The sequence below is a fragment of the Peromyscus californicus genome, unplaced genomic scaffold, assembly GCF_007827085.1.
Source record: "Peromyscus californicus insignis strain IS unplaced genomic scaffold, ASM782708v3 Scaffold_15__1_contigs__length_86483966, whole genome shotgun sequence".
NCBI classification, from domain to species: domain Eukaryota; kingdom Metazoa; phylum Chordata; class Mammalia; order Rodentia; family Cricetidae; genus Peromyscus; species Peromyscus californicus.
The window spans coordinates 84,788,099-84,800,285 of record NW_026294447.1 but is presented as its reverse complement, the minus strand read 5'-3'; the positions used below and the strand labels follow the sequence as shown (position 1 = coordinate 84,800,285).

At 47.4% G+C, this 12,187-nt stretch overlaps 1 protein-coding gene across 3 annotated transcripts in view; it reads left to right on the top strand.

Annotated features, from left to right (window-relative positions):
* The first annotated feature begins 257 nt into the window (after positions 1 to 257).
* Frmd6 (FERM domain containing 6) overlaps positions 258 to 12,187 on the top strand; it is a 70,899-nt gene continuing 58,969 nt past the window's right edge. For 2 of the 3 annotated variants that reach the window (XM_052739656.1, XM_052739654.1), the window contains exon 1: positions 866 to 979. The gene's annotated coding sequence lies outside the window, so the exon portion shown is untranslated. Of the gene's footprint in view, positions 373 to 865; positions 980 to 12,187 lie in introns of those variants that run through there. The other variant, XM_052739655.1, reaches the window with a different exon arrangement.

The window sequence follows — 12,187 nt, the reverse complement described above, 5'->3', positions numbered from 1 at the left end:
CTACTAAAGGGAGCAAGGAAACCTCCACGCACTGCTGAGGTCTTTAGGGCTAACGAAATCCTTTCTTGCCGCCTGCTGCCTCACTCGCCGCCGAGCGGGCCACCTTCACCTCGGGCAAACATCATTTTGGAGGGCCACAGGCAGAGGAGGCTGTGTCAACCTGGAGAGACAGACTGAGCGGGGGCGGATGGGCTTGGGCCGCGCCCACATCCTGCATGCAGGATAAAGCTGTGAGGGCGAGGTGGGCGCGGGACAGGAGGGGACCGAGGAGTCACGAAGCCTCCTCCACTGGGGACCGCCTCCCCTCGGAGTGGCCGCCCCTGTTTGTTCCGAATTATCAAACGGGAGCTCAGGTCAAACAGCCACCCACAGGTAACCCGTCTAGGCCCACGAGGGTGCGTCAAGGGGGGGTGGGGGTGCGGGGGCGGGGCGGAGAAGTGGACCATTCAGACGGAGGGGGGAGCTGACATTTACCCTCGTGCCCTGGCCTCCGTCGCCCGGGGGGGGAAAGGAATGCAAAGCCAGAGTCCACTCTATATATGTTATTAGAGCCTGGCTCGGTTATCCGGGGCTCAGAGGAGGGACGGATCTCCCCCGCAATCCCTCGCCCCCAGGTCGTCTCATCCCTCCTCGGGATTTTTGGTTAGGTCCGAGGCCAGGCGGGGCGGGGCGGGGCGGGGCAGGGAGGGCAGCGCTCCACGTGCGGCCGCGATCCACCAGCTCTCGGCTTCTTCCGCCGCTCGGCCTCCGCTTCCAGCTCGGGAAGGGGCGGGGCCTCGGGGGGGGGGCGGGAGGGCGTGTCTTAGGCGGGGCGTGGGCGTGGGCTCGAGGGGGCGGAGCGGAAGGCGGGGGCGGGAGGCGGGGCCGCTGCCGCGTTGGTCTGGCGGCGGCAGAGGGGTTGGGAGCAGCGAGAAGGCTCGGCGCCGCCGGAGCAGACGCCGGTTCCCGAGTCGGACGCCTGGCGCTGGCGACTTTGGAGGTATGCGCGGGAGCGGGAGAGGACGCGGGCCTGCTGGCCCCCATTCTGGGACGGTGCACCCCGGCCGCCGCTGTGCCCCCTGCTGGACTAAAGTGTGATTCCCGGCAGTGCCGCTCTCGGCGTCTGTCTTTCTTTCTCACGGGGCTGGCTCTCTGGGCGTCGGGCACCGGGCGGGCAGGTCGCCTCTCCGCGCGAGTCGGAGCTCGCCCAGGCCGGGGCCCCGGGGCAGCCGCGGCCGCGAGGGAGGCGCGGAGCTGGGGGTGCCGGGAGCTGCGTTCCCGGCGCCCCCAGTCTTCGGGACCCCGGTTCGTGGGGCGCCTGCTTGTAGCGCCCCGTCTGACTAGCTGGGACCGGTCGTGAGCCGGGTGTTCCCCCCCACCGCGAGCGCGGTGCCGTATTGCCTGTTGTGCGCGCAGGCCGGGCAGCCGGCTTCGGGAAGGCACCCCAGCGCGGCCGTCCGGTGTCCCCGCAATTGCCTAGTGTGGGAAGCCCCTGAAGGGGGCCTCAGGGATGGATGCACAAGACGGGGGTGCGGCCTGCAGAATTTGGGTTTCTGGAGGAACTTAACATGGCCAGGCAGAGAAGACCACTAGCCTCCTCTCCGGGAAGGCGGGGATGTGGACAGCTGGGGGCCACCCATGTGAGGTCTACAGGATTAAAACAACACTTGGGAGTTCCAGGAGGGCTTAGCCTAATGGTGGGGCGCTTTCTTAAAGGCAGGGGTAGATGGAAAGCTGTCAAAACAAGCACATTTAAAGTTGAAATAAAAGCTGGCACCATTTTCAGACCATGCAGCTGTGTGGCTAGTGTCGGAAGAAATATTACCTCATTGGCCCCCTTACACCTTTTTTTGGTGTTGTTTGTTTATTTATTTAAGCAGCCGGTCTGTTTTTGCTAGCATTGCCCTCGGGAGCTGTGTAGTGCCCACAGCGGGGAGAGAAAACTTGCGCAAGGGTTCTGGGCACTTCTAAGTGTGGAGGGAAAGTGTACCTTGCCGTATTTTCCACGCACGATTCCCTCCTTTTTTGGGACCTGGTGATGTTTGTTTACTGGTTTTCTAAGCATCTACTTACATTTAGTTTTTGCGCGAAATATGCCCCCTGTTGCCACAGGGTGTAGTTTGGGGATTAGAGAATGCTTTGGGAGAAAGCTGCTAGTGGCTTCATTTTCCAAGAATGTAAGTCATTTCCTTTCTGTGGTTTCAGGGAGTTGATATTTCACAGCATCAAAACTCTGTGGGGAAATTTTTCCGTAATACATCTGTCATTTAAAGGGCTTGTGACTTTTGGGTTTTCTTCTTAAGAACAGTGCATAAATATAGGCCCAGCATTGTTAAAGGGACAAGAAGGGTTTTTTGGTTTTCCTTGTCCCGAATCTAGAGTATTGAGACTGCTGTAGAAAGTTTTAACAAGCAAGACTTACAAATGGCTTGCAGGATGGAGAGTGGGGGAGGGGAAGAAAGCAGAAAGGGCCAGGAAAACAGATGCCTTTGGCTCCCGGTCCTCTGTAGTAAAACTTTTTAGCACCTAATCATTTTCCTTGGGTGTGGTTTTGAGACATTACAGTTTTACCTTAAAAATGAGAATACTCCACAATTGAAGGCAGTTGACATTGAAATGTGGGGTGGTTTTTTTTTTGGGGGGTGGTGGTGGGTATGTTTGTAAACATACTGACTTCGTATTTCTTAGTAAAGTAGACCTTTGGTAAGATTATTAGATGGAGGTTCCCCGGGGCATATCCCATATCAAGTTCTCTGCAGGGTATCTTCTCCAGAAAGTGGACTGACCTAAGAATTCATTCCCCCAACAGTTTTGAGTTGCTTGCAGAATACCTGTGATTGGCCGCTGATGGGCCGCAGTCATGGGCAGTTCCGGCAGGGCTCAGAACGTTTTGACTGACACAGGAAACTCTTTTGTCTTCTTCATCCCCTCCTTTTTGGGGCTAACAGGGTTAAGACACCAGCTTCAAGTACGCAGTGTGAGCGTGTCGATTTAAGATGCCCCTGGCTTTACAGGAAAATGCCCGAAAGCAACCTGGGCAGGCATGAGGCCTTGCTTTTAAATAAGGCAACATGCCAGCGTGCTATAGGTTTGTTTTTTTTAAAAATCTGTCATTCAGCTGGGCTGGCTGAATTGGGGGCTGTTGTAGGCCATTCCACATTTAACTATGCTTATAGAGCTTTTGGCTTTCAGAACTTATGACATAATGGGCTGTGTAGTCTTTTGTGGTAGCTGCTTGGAATGCAAGTTTCAAATAGAATTGTTTTTGACTGAGCTGACAGGTCAGAGTTGTGTGTAAATGACTCCTGTCTCACAGCAAACTCTCTGATAAAGGAATTCTTGGTAGTTTTCAGTTTGGATGTTACACATTTTGATTTCTAAAGCTGTGGTTTTTTTTTTTTTTTTTAATGAAACCTGCAACCAATTATTTTATTACATGAAAGCCAGTACCAAGAAAAGATTAATTCAGTCCAGATGTAAAAATGTATGTGAATTTTAGATTTGGATGATCTCAACAAGTTTCCCTTTTGTTGATGAGACTGCCTGGCTCCCAGATGGCATCCACAAATTATCCCATAGGCCCGTTTCTGAATTGAGGACCGAATTTCATGGGCTTTCTCCAGAGTCACTTTAATGTTATTTTAAATCTTCTCAAATAGAAAGCTCTCTGCACGTCTGCAGAGAGAGAGAGAGAGCTTGTTATTCGCATAGCAGCCTCCCAGTGCCCCAACGCAGTACATGCAGTCTGTTCCTTAGTGTCAAAACAGGAGGTAGAGAGCATTTAGATGACTAGCCTTCAAAAGTTTCTCATTAGTTATCCGATTCCAGCTTTTCTTTAACAGGAAAAAAAAAATGTTTCAGGTGTTTACAGTCTTCAATGGAATCCAGCTGTAAGAGTTTGTGGTTTCATGTGTGTTTGGTTCTTGTTTGACTAGCCTCAACCCTCTGTCCCCTTCTTAGTCTGAACAAGTAGTTTAGAAAAGAAAATTGATCTGTTTGTTTTTCCAGGCAGAGTTCCTCTGTTTAACAACTCTGGCTGTCCTGGAACTCACAGAGATCCGCCTGCCTCTGCCTCCCGAGTGCTGGGATAAAAGGTGTGCTCCACCACCACCTGCCCAGACTCCTAACTTACACCTATGTTAAAAAGACTCTGATGCACATTTCCAACCTTGGGTTTTAGGAGTCTTTGTATGATTATGGGGTCTTTGTTTTTAGTTTTTTTGTTTTTGTTTTTAAATAAAACCTGAGACAGGTTTTTTTGTTGTTGTTTTTGTTTTGTTTTGACAGGGCCATACTAGGTAGCCCTGGCTGTCCTATGTAGCCCAGGCTGGCCTCAAACTCACAGAGATCCACCCATCTCTGCCTCCTAGTGCTGGGATGCTGGAATTAAAGGCATGCTCTACCACACTGGGCTTTTCCATGATTATTTTGTATGTGTAATTACCCATTTTGTAACTTTGCTATGTTCTGGTTGTGTGCAAAACAGGAGATGTCTGTGATGGAGTTTCGTTTTTGTTTTTTATGCGTGGGTTTTGTTTTGGGTTTTGGTTTTGTTTTGAGTTTTTTTTCTAGACAGGGTTTCTCTGTGTAGCCCTGGCTATCCTGGAACTCCCTCTATAAACCAGGCTGTTCTCGTCAAACTCAGAGATCTGCCTGCCTCTGCCTCTGCCTCCTGAGTGCTGGGATTTAGGGCATGTGCCACCACTGTGCAGCTCTGTAAAGGAGTTTTATGAGTTCTCCAAAGCTAAGTGGGAAGAGTAGCAGTACCAGCCTTAGTGACTAAACTTCCATGGGGATGAGATAGTTGAGAGGGCTTTTAAAGTCGCACAGTGTCCAGGGAAGAGGCCTTGCCAACCTATGTAAATAAGCAGAAACAAGTTAAAGGGATAATTTGAGAGGAACGAGACAGCAGAGTACTGAGCACTGGGTTGCATGGAGAATTAAAACTTAGAAGGATAAGTCGTGAAAATCAGCATTGAAGTAGGGAGAACTTCTGATTTGAAAGTAGAAATGAAAAGAATAATGTCTCTCTTAGCTGCACAAAGGACGGATTTGGAATTGCCATGCCTAGGGTCTATATACAGCCTGGGATGGGACTGGCTGCTGATTGATTGTTGTCCTGGAAACCTTGCCTCCCTTCACGTTGATTCACTAGTTTGCTGTTAAGTAATGCGTAGGAACCAAATACCATTATTGCTCACCCCTACCCAGTCACTTCCGGTTTTAAAGAATGGAAAATTTTTGTGTGTGAATGCTAATGATTATACAGATATTTAATTGGTCTCTACCATTTGGGAAAGCTATTAATACATACTTAATTAAAAACTGTGGGACCAAAGGCTTCTTAGCGGTAACGGCCGACATTGTTAGAAAGTTTGGGGTAGAGGCAGGCACTCTGTACATCTCATTGTCTTTCATGATTTAATGGTGTAATTACTTCTAGTGCAGGTTTGTATATGGTCACTCTTTATATGCATCGAGTGGCGCCATCCTGCAATATATCATATTGATCAAAGAGATTACAGAACACTGAGAAGCGGGGAGAGAATAACTGATCTCACAGCTGGCTGTGTTGCTCCAGGAAGAGAAAAAATGTGTTGAAACATTCCCAGATGAGCCAAGTGTCACCCACAGGAGAAGGCAGTGTTTCCCTGGGGCTTCCCTGTCATTGTCTCTAGCTTGGCATTTTCTCACTTTTCTTTTCCCACCTGTATGGCCATGGAGGCAGAGTTCAAACAGTAAGAAACTAGGAAGGGATGCAGACTACCCGGGAGATTGTATTAATGTGCTCACAGGACGAGATTCTGATCAAAAGCATCAACTTAGATACGCAGTATCCTGAGTGGATTACCCTGGTATACCTTCAAATGTTTTCCAACATTTTTATGCTTTATATAAAACGGTGTTTTATATTAGCATACAGCCACAGTCTTCCCCTAGTGAAGTTAACTCAGGAGCTGGCTCTCTGGTCACACTGAATGAAATGTAATTAATATTCTCCCCACAGGAAACAGCATATGCTGTACCGTTTGAGTGGCTGGCTGGCTTTCTTTCACACCTTTTAGTCCTTGTTGCTTTATCTCTTTGAATCTGTTGCTCACTTATTATATATATAACCAGAGGAATGCACTACTCAGAATCGTCTAGCACAAAGCAATCTGGTCTAAGGAGGACCATTATTCTGACTTCTTATGCAATAAGCTAGTTTAATCTGTTCTTAGATTTCATCTAAATGCAATCAAATGTAAGTTGCTTGGTTTTCTTGCCTATTTTCCTTTTGGGGGCTTGGGTGGTTAGCCCAACAATGTCACATAATACGTAGAAATTGATGTAGATAGTGGTGATGCTTTTTCTTTTATTTCCACTAATTAATACATCCAACTTTTCCATTCTGTTGACAGACAGTTGACTGTTTTGATACCTCAAAAAAAAAAAAAAAATGAGTACTTCAGAATTGAGAGTATAATCTTAAGATTAAAAGCAACAAAAATAACTTCAGAAATAGAATATGAAATGATTTTTAACAAAGCGGTATCAACAAAAACACTGAAGATACAGCAGGGAACTCAATTTATGGGACACAGTTTGAAGACACAGCTAAACAGTGCCCGACTTCAGCTAAGCCTTGAAGTAGTGAAAGGGGCCTTAGGTGACATACTGGCTAACCCATCACTTTTAGAAGTAGAATGACTCACACCACGTCTCACCTAATGACCATGCCATAATGGGAGCGTCTCGGGACCCAGTGGAGTCCAGCCAGCAGCCAAGACAGATGGGGCTGCTGTCCCGAGCGGTGCAGATTTTGCCCTGCAGGGGAGAACACAGGGCTGGAACCCAGTGCTTCTCATGCTAGTCTGCCTGGAGGCTCAGGTTTTAGAGGGTGGATGTCATTTTCTGATTCACCCCCACGGTGCTGTGTGGCTCTGCTCAGATAGCCAACCTGCTGGAATGGATCTGTAGTAGGGCGGGATCTCTTTCCGTCCGGATGTGTCCATGTACACACACACACACACACACACCCACACACACACACACACACACACCCATACCCTCCAACCTGTCGGAATGGATCTGTAGTAAGGTGGGATCTCTGTCCATCTGGCTGTGTCCTCCACACTGAACTATTGGGATTTCTCTTTCCCCTTTCCCTAGCTCCTCTTCCTCCTGTCTAGGCTGGCCAGTGGTATATTGGGCTGCAAGCAGCTGAGTGGGTATCTCGAACCCTGTTGATTTCTTGACTTACTGGTCCCAAGTGGTCTAAGATGGACTCTAACTTCAGAAGATCCTGTCTCTAAAGAAGGTTCACCGTTTGGATCCTTCTATTTCTGCTTTCTCCCTCTCTGCAGTCCCCCCCCCCCTCCGATCCCTCCCCCCAGCAAGTAAGCATCCTCACAGACAGCCAGTCTTCACCAAGAACAGCAGTGACACTCTGACACTGAGTGCTGTGGCCTGTCCCAGGAAGCACTTACGAAGAAGCAGCCCGGGATTGTGATCTCACTGAGAGACCCAGTGGATAACACCAAGAGCCTGCAAAGGATGCAGATGCTTTCTCTCTCTCATGTCTCCCTGAAGAATAGAGGACATTTTCCTGGTTCCAGACGAGGCTTACCATTTCAGTTCAGGCTCATTAAAAAGGTGGTAGTGAAGCCGGGCGGTGGTGGCGCACGCCTTTAATCCCAGCACTCGGGAGGCAGAGCCAGGCGGATCTCTGTGAGTTCGAGGCCAGCCTGGGACTACCAAGTGAGTTCCAGGAAAGGCGCAAAGCTACACAGAGAAACCCTGTCTCGAAAAACCAAAAAAAAAAAAAAAAGGTGGTAGTGGATGGTAGAATTACAGACATTTTAAGTAAAGAGTATGTCATCATCAGCCCTGTTGGAATGAGGCATTACCTTCAACAGAACAAATTTGTCATGTGTAATCTTGGAAAAATGTTCAGAGATGCTGACCAAAGATCTTCAACCCTGACATGTTGCTTGGTGAAATGACAAAAGGTATGACCGTTATAGTTTGAGGACTGTCTAGAGGAGAAGTGGGGACGTGAGGTGGTAAGATGCGGACTTCCGTTTGTCTTTTTTAAGTTGGCATGTATTCATTGTACACAGAGATAGGTTTCATAAGGTGTTCCCATTCAAGTGTACCATGTGGTTTGACTGTATTTACCCCTCCCCCTTCACGTCCTTCCTTTATCTAGCTATCCTTGCCTCTGTTTTCATGTAACACACACATACACTGGCATAGGAATGATTTCATATATGTGTATGAGATCTAGAAACCACATATTAGAGAAAATGTATGAGTCTTCTGAGTTTGGTTTATTTCACTTAATTTGGTGATGTCCAAATTCCTTCTATTTTCCTGCAAATGATACACTTTATGATTGGATAAAACACACACACACATACACACACACACACACACACACACACACACACATCAAATTTTTCTCCATCTATTCATCTGCTCATAAGCACTTAGGCGAACGCCACACCGTGACAGTCATCATGAGCAGTGTCTCTAGCATGCTGACCCAGATTCCACCAGGTAGCTTTGAAGTCACTCCGTGGTACTCCGTCAGACTCTGCTGTTCTCCTTGGGTACCTGGAGCAATGACTTGAGCTTTGCATGTCCTTCCCTCCTATAAACGGATGGGTGATGGTATGAATTGCCCCCATAGAGTTCCTGTGATCACAAGATGGAATGGGACGTGCAGAACAGCTGGCCTGGTGTCTGACATACAGCAAGCAATCAGGTTTCAGCCATTGTCACTGAAGAGGAAACTATGTATAGAAAGATTAATGGACTTCTCAGAGGTCGCCTTTGTTGACAACTAGTTCATTGGATTTTCCTCTCAGGAAAAGCAGGCAACAAAACCGATTGCTGTTCAAATATTGGGCAGTTTGTTGCTATAGGAAGAACAGGTGGTCTTTCCTACTGATTGATCATTCATGGGAGGAAGTTTTCCCGAGTTCTCGTCTAATTGTTTTTTTTTTCTATTTTCTTTGTTTTTACAGATACCAAAAAGTAAATCTGCATATTAAAAATATTCCTCTATGTCATTAATGTATTGGGTAAAGTACTTTCAAACTTAAGAGTGGCAGAGGACCCTGCTTTCTGCTCATAGACCCTGCAGAATTTCCCATGAGCCCTTTCAAAGAAAGCCCCTGTTAACTGGTATGAGGCAGTTGTTTATCCCTCAGCCCCTCCCCATCGGCCCAGTTTATATACTGTGAGTCAAACCCTTAATGACTTTCTGTTATTGGGCCCAGAGTTTTAAGATTTAAAACCATTCATTCAGAGGAAATTAATAGTCTGGAAGTTTCAGAGGGAGCATTTAAACAAAAAGGAACTTAGCTTCAGCACATTGGGAAGATACATTTACATCTAAACAGCATAATTACTAGCTCAGCTCTAGGCCAGGATGAGTCGTGTGCTGTATCACTCTGCTCTGTTCCTGGAAGAGGGAATGCTACCTCACATGACCTGTTCCTGCCTCTTCTGCACTCTGGAAATCCCAGACTGGAGTAAACCGAACACTTTAAAAGTGTACACTAGGCCCAGCAGAAAATAGGTTCCGTGTCTTTATGGAGTGTTCAGAGCTGTGCTAAATAGTTCCTGCAGTTCCTGCCGAAGGATCTCATGTCTGCCTGGCCAGTGAAATACGTGTACGGGGAAAGGGATTAGATGTTTGTAGGTAGGTGTTAAGTTGAGCCTCAGTTATTAGGTAACAAGTGGTGATGGCCAAGTGTACCAGATCTAGCCCCAGCTTTGGGTGCTGAGCCTGTGCTAGGTAGGAAGCCAGGCTGCGCTCCATCTTCAGGAACTTTCCTGGGCTTCTGGAAAAAGCCTCAAGTATTAGAAGAAAACTAAGACATTGAAATGACTCTGTGTTTCAGTTCCATTGTTCATTTAACATAATACACAGCTGGCATGGGCCAGGTTCTGTTGTCGGCCCCAGAGGCATGTAAGTGAACATAGGCTCCATGGTTCCTGTAGTCGATTAAGAGACGACCAGGAAGAAAATACATTTCATGTGTTTAGAAGGTCGTAAGTATGAAACCAAAGGAGGTCAGAAGAAATGCTAGTCCAAGGAGCTTGAGGTACAGACTGCTCTTGGGCTTGTGTCCGATATGTTCAAGCTGAGGATGCTGGGAGTTGAAAGTGTGCTTCAATGTACCTCGCTTACTGAACAGCAGCGCTTAGCTGCACAGGGCTGGGGAGTGTGAGCCGTGTCTCGAGATCAACCGCACTGCTCCAGCCTCGGGAGAGAAAGTTGTTCTGCGTGTGGCCAGCCCGGGAAGGATCAAAAGTCAAAGCTTGAAACATGGTTTAGCTTACTGTATATCAACTTTGCATCACAGTTAAAAAATTAAAAAAAAAAAGTCAGATTATCTGCAGTGCAATTTAGATAGGCCGCGTTGAGAAGGTAACCTGAAGGAGCCGTGCAGACGTTCTGAAAAGAACATTCCAGCCGAGGGCTGGTGAAGGCTCAGGTGGACTGTGTCTGAGGCTAGTGAGCAAGAAGAGTGACGGAAATCAGAGCACTTTGGTGACTCATCAGGTAGGGCCAGCCTGGGCCATTAGAAGAACTTCGGTTTTTACTGAGTGAAGTGGGGAGCCATGAGGGTTTGGGGGGGCGGGGGGCACGGTGCTCTGACATGTGTCTTGATGGAATTACTGGCTATTGTGGGGAAAATGCAGGAGTGGTCAACGGTGGAAACCGAGATGTCAGTTAGTAGCCGTTGTCAGTAATCACGCCTGACAGGTGCCAGAGAGGAGGTGGGAAGAAGTCTGTAAGAAACAGCATCTTCTGATCGTCTCAGCCCGAAGACCAGGCTATCAGGGCAGCACCGAAGCGTTTTGCTTCATTGTCCCAGCCATGGTGACTGAGATGGGCAGGGTTCCCAGAAGCTGTTTTGACTGACTTCCAAGTGGAGAAGCTGAGGAGGAGCGAGGTTGGCTGTGGAATCTGGGGTCCAGGGAAAGGGTCCAGAGTTTGGAAGGTGCCAACAGAATGTGCATGAGATAACTTGTGCAGAGAGAGAGAGAGGCCGCTGAACAAAGCCATGGGAGCAGATAAGTGTTCATAGTTGATAGAGAAGAAACCCACAGTCCAAGGGAGGATCTTACGCCAAGGAACTTACACATTTCCAACCGAGTGGGCCCTTCCTTGAGTGTTTGATATTGTTACTGACACCATTGTCCACACCATGGGCAGAGTTGTTTTTCTGACTGTGGTGATGGGCAAGCTTAATTCCGGGATGCTTTATCAACAGACTTGAATTTAGAGTGAGCTACCAGAAGGATTGCAGGGCATGTCCCTGAAGTCAAGTAAATGTCTCCAAGAGGAGAGAGTGAGTGAGTGAGTGGTGGTGTCACGTGTTGCTCGGAGGTCAAGCGGGGTAAGGTTGGAGAGTCATTCTTTGGACTCCTGAAATCACTCTAGACCAAGGCAAAAGCTGTGGCGATAGCAGGGTTGGGACAAAAACCCAGTTGGAGAGAACCACAGGAGAATGAAAAGTTCATGAAAGATAACTGTGTGTAGTTCTGACACTTACAGACATTTAATATTGGTTGTGTGTATATTTTAATATGGGACAGTAGTTCAGAAACGGGATTGTTGGGAGCCATGAGGGCTTCAGTGAGCTCTGACAGGAGTTGGGTACCTTTAAGCCCCCCCCCCCCCGCCCCCAGTTATTGTTGCTAAGACTCTGGTGTTCAGATTGTGTGTAGTCTACTTATTTGGAAGTAAGAAAACTATTCTGATGCAGTTTTGAAGTTGCCAGTTGAATGTCTTTGGCTAAATACTGTATCCTGAAAGCACTTTGCGTGAGTCTTTATTTTATCCGTCCAATGGCCTGTTCTTGAATTCAGTATATGAATTCTTTTATAGGAAAAGAGATGTGTGCTTTGAGGTGGCGTTTTCTGAAATAGCCGTAGGTTTGGGGTGTCCAGACTATGCATAGGGACTACTCTGGAAGTTGTCATTCACAGAGTGGAATAAAATTCTCTTTAGTGTTTGCTCTATCCTTTGTTAATGGTTTTCATCATGACCATATCTCAGCTTGTGATTAAGCAATTGTTGTAATTCCGTGTTTTATATTATAACTGAGCACCAAGAATTTTCCCTTCCTGGAATTACCTTTGGATTATAATGCTAATTTTATGTAATACTGTTATCAGAATGAAGAAACAATTCTCTGATACTAAT